Source organism: Epinephelus moara, chromosome 12, assembly GCF_006386435.1.
Source record: "Epinephelus moara isolate mb chromosome 12, YSFRI_EMoa_1.0, whole genome shotgun sequence".
NCBI lineage: Eukaryota > Metazoa > Chordata > Actinopteri > Perciformes > Serranidae > Epinephelus > Epinephelus moara.
In genome coordinates this window covers 30,741,832-30,746,069 of record NC_065517.1, presented here as the reverse complement: position 1 = coordinate 30,746,069, position 4,238 = coordinate 30,741,832, and the positions used below count along the sequence as shown (strand labels likewise).

Below are 4,238 nucleotides of genomic sequence, written 5' to 3'. Positions count from 1 at the left end.
AAGAGCGGCTACTGACGTCACTCTCCAGCGCCGCTCAGATTGCCAAATCATTTTCGAATTATGGGCACTATTTTGCAGGGCAGACCACGAAAATGAAATAGCAATGTCTTCTTTGTTTTCTTTTTGATTATGGCATAAAATGTGCAGTCTTGAAGAAGAAAATGCAAATGCAATAGGTTGATTGATTATTCATTTTATTTATGAGTGAAATAATGCAGCCACATTCTTNAAATGCAATAGGTTGATTGATTATTCATTTTATTTATGAGTGAAATAATGCAGCCACATTCTTAAAATGAAAAAGCATTTCTGTAAATGCATTTTAATTTTCAAATTTTACATTTCAAATTGAATTTTGGTATCTCTTTGCTGAGGCATATTTTGAAAATTAAATCTCAAATGACTTTTTCTTTTTCATTGTAATTAAGTAAAAGAATGAGCAGTCTTGAAGAAGAAAATTAAAATGCAAATAGGATGATTGATGACTAATTTTATTTATGAGTCAAATAATGCAGCCACATTCTTAAAATGAAAAAGCCTTTCTGCAAATACATTTTAATTTAAATTTTAGTCACGATTCGCTTCCATAGTTAAAACATTATGCATTTCAGGTGGTATAATGATCTTTGACATACACAGTAAAAAAATATTAGCCTGTGACTGTTTTTACCTGGCTAGTGAATAACTGTCAGTCTGTGGAGGATCCAAATCCATGTCCTCCACGTCTCCATCGTCAGAGGAGACAGGCTGGAAAGGTCGCACAGAGCTACTGTAAAAAAGTTGCACAGAGAGATACATAAATCAGACAAGTTAAGTCTTTAGTCTTAACAAATATTGTCTGGTATATTACTAAAGTAAGTTGAGTCCACACATGGCATGTACAAAGTGTACAGAGAAACATGAGCGGTAAGACAATTAAAGCATTAGGCATCCAGGTGCTATAACAGTCTGTGACATGAAGAGTAAAGACATCCTCAGCTGATAAATAATAGTGCTTAAGACATTTTATCAATTTAAATTTGGGACTTTATTCATATCTTGCACTGCACTGTAGCTGCACCATAATTTTGATTATACTTTGGTGTATTCCTCACATAAAGGACTTTAAATTTCCTAACCTGTAAGGGCCTTGTCCATCACCAAAAACAGTCCAGCCTATGGCACCCTGAAAACAAAACAAAACACATGACATGCACTGCATAAAAATTGATTATGTAAGAGTGTGTATTTAAACAGAATAAGATTCTACACTTCAAATGAAATGGTATAAATCTTACTCGTGGAGACGGAACTGGAAATGTTTGATCGCCATAGACGATCACACCACAGAACCCGTCAGCATTGTCCACGCACTGGATGGAAATCTGCAGTATCATCAAAAATGTATAACGATGATGAATTGTATCATGAAATTTCCATATTACGACACCAAACTGTAACACTTTAACAGCACATTTCTTAAATGAATGTTGAATTCCTCCACATGCTAACAGTGCTACAGGAAGAGGAAATGCTAGCAATGCGGCACTGTTTCGGAAAAACAAACTCGACTCTGATTCAATCAATTCACTAGGTCGATCCACATCCAAATACAGACAGTAACGTCCTTAACTGCAGTACTTCCACATATTTCACCCAAAACGTGTACAGATGTGTTAATTTCAGCCTGTGTGAACTTACATGCTGTGTTTCACCGAAGGACGCCATTTTGCACTCTCTGTTCCCTGTTCAAATGAATGGTACGTCACACCAGCGTGGTGGCGTCAGACCACGTGACTGTTTTGTGTTTTATGCAATATTGTAATAATTAATGTTTTGTTGTTTTTATCACACAAAGAAGAATCTTTTATTTACTTATCATGCCAACAAAAACATGATTCATTTTCAAAACAACACTAACAGTGGAGATATCATGGTACCTCTCTCCCTCCAGCACTACGCAGCACTACTTCTACTAAATCCCACTTATTAAACTTTTCTTATTGAAGTTTTTTTAACAATTTGTTCATAAAAGGTCCAACAGAGAGTGAGAGTTCTTTGGGTTCTACTTGACCCAAATATCAACATACTATATATCAGTGGCGGCTGCTGGTCTTTCAAACCGGGGAAGCTCATTTTAAGTTTACATCATAAAATCTGTCATATTGTAGCGAGGCAGTAACTTATAAAAGGAACACTTAATTGAAGCCGTTTTTCAACCACACTCATGCCATAGAACCACAGCAAAACACACCTCCAAGGTTTTCAGATGGGTTTAACGGTGAAAATGAGCTATATCGCTTATGGAAATAAGGAACTCCGGACGGCACTCTGCCAGGAGACTCCACTCGCCGATGCCGGTGTATATTTCCAAAGCGCTGTCAATCACAAAGGGGTTCAGCCTTTTAGACAATTCCGCCAATCAGCATGCAGACACCAAGCGTCCTCTCCCGCCTACCACTCCATTAGGTCCCAGGGAAGCTGAGCCTCCCAGGAAGTGACGATTTTGTCGCATTTATCCAATGACCATCTCGCTTTGCTGCATGAAAAAAACCCTGCTCAGCGCTGTCTCATAGGAATGCTTGGAGGCTCCGCGCCCACCGTGCTGACACGAGAATGTATAACAGGGAGGTCGCGTTTGAAAACTGGTGATAAACAGCTGATGTTTGAACATGCAATGTAATGTAAATTCTTATTTTAATGTAAATTCAATAATTCAATAGTGCATATTTGACCATTTCTTCTATGAAATCTTAGGGGAAGTTCAGCCTCCCTTTGTCTGTCTGTCTGTCTGTCTGTCCGTCTGTCTCTCTATCTGTCTATCTGTCTATCTATCTGTCCATCTGTCTGTCTGTATATCTATCTGTCTATCTGTCTGTCTGTCTGTCTGTCTATCTGTCTCTATCTATCTGTCCGTCTGTCTGTCTGTCTGTCTGTCTATCTATATCGTCTATCTGTCTCTATCTGTCTATCTATCTGTCTGTCTGTCTGTCTATATCTATCTATCTATCTATCTATCTATCTATCTATCTATCTATCTGTCTAGTCTGTCTGTCTGTCTGTCTATCTATGTATCTTACCTCTTGTCTTGAGATCGTTGTGCAGAACGTAAATTAGATATTCCCTCCATTCATGTTGGTCTGCTTTGGTCTGCTGTCTCAACTGAGAGACAGAGAAGTAATGACTCTACTTGCCTGCTGAAATTCTGATTCATACCATCGAGACTCCTCCAGTCCCTAAATAGAGGATTTAAAAAAACTGTCTTGGAAGTAATGACATCAACTCTGGAAATACTTTCCTTATGAAGCCTTTTTCAGTTCTCCATTCCCAGAAACTCCACCTCCACGATGTACTGACCCTCAAAGGGTAACTTCAGCATTTTTCAACCAGGACCCTGTCTTCCCTATGTTTCTGTCTTACTCACTGATGTGAACAACATTTTTTAGTAGTTTAATCACAGTAAGCAGATGACAGGCTACAGATCACAGTGTAAAAGTGAACCACCACATCACTGCTGATCGCCACAGAAGACAATGAATGTAAAGGAAAACTTTGCTGATATTGAACCAGCTGTGTGGCATTGCAGTGTGTGCAGATGAACGGTGTTTGGCTTCACCCTGGACCTCCGCTGCCGGATGGGCAGGGATCTCTGGGGGAAATCAAACAACGTTCATTCAGCTGGTTGAATATCAGCAGAGTTTCCCTGCCTCTGGGGGTGGGACTTAGCCAAGGGTCAATTGTAGAGCAGACGGGGAGAGAAAGAAAGGGGGACAGCAGGCAGTGGAGGGTAAACCAGCTGCTGAGGGTGGTGTTACTGTGGGGTGTGACCCTGTGCCCACAGAGGAAGAGTGCCTATGTTGTAAAGAATGCGACCTGTTGCTGCTCGATTGTGGTAGTCTTGATATGTCCAGGGATCATACCTCGTACAAAGGACAACGTTGTGTCACCATGTGAGAGGATTTCCCCTCTCTGATCAACAGGGCTGTGCTGGAGACATTCTTTTATGCGCCCAGAATAAACATAAGATTTTAGAACCACTTTAATAGACACACATTAGGCCGTTTCCACTGAAGAAGTTCCTGGTACTATTTGGGGGGCAGGAACTACTACAGGAACGTCCTCTCGCTCGGCCCTCTCAACCGCCGTGTCTCCACTGAGAGCGGAGTAGGAGGAAGGTTCCTGTAAAGTTACCGGACTCTGGATGTGATGTAATCGTTGCGCGACCATTTTGACCGGGGCGACGTAGGGACGTAGTTAGC

At 40.6% G+C, this 4,238-nt stretch overlaps 1 protein-coding gene across 3 annotated transcripts in view; it reads right to left on the bottom strand.

Annotated features, from left to right (window-relative positions):
- Nucleotides 1-4,238, bottom strand: part of LOC126398598 (arp2/3 complex-activating protein rickA-like) — a 31,119-nt gene that overhangs the window by 13,279 nt on the left and 13,602 nt on the right. Inside the window, exons 1-4 of one of the 3 annotated variants that reach the window (XR_007570789.1) lie at nt 3,060-3,232; nt 1,278-1,364; nt 1,119-1,165; nt 671-769 (exon numbers count right to left, since the gene is read on the bottom strand). The exons of 1 other annotated variant lie outside the window; for it this stretch is intronic. The gene's annotated coding sequence lies outside the window, so the exon portion shown is untranslated. Of the gene's footprint in view, nt 1-670; nt 770-1,118; nt 1,166-1,277; nt 1,365-3,059; nt 3,233-4,238 lie in introns of those variants that run through there. One more of the 3 variants, XR_007570791.1, reaches the window with a different exon arrangement.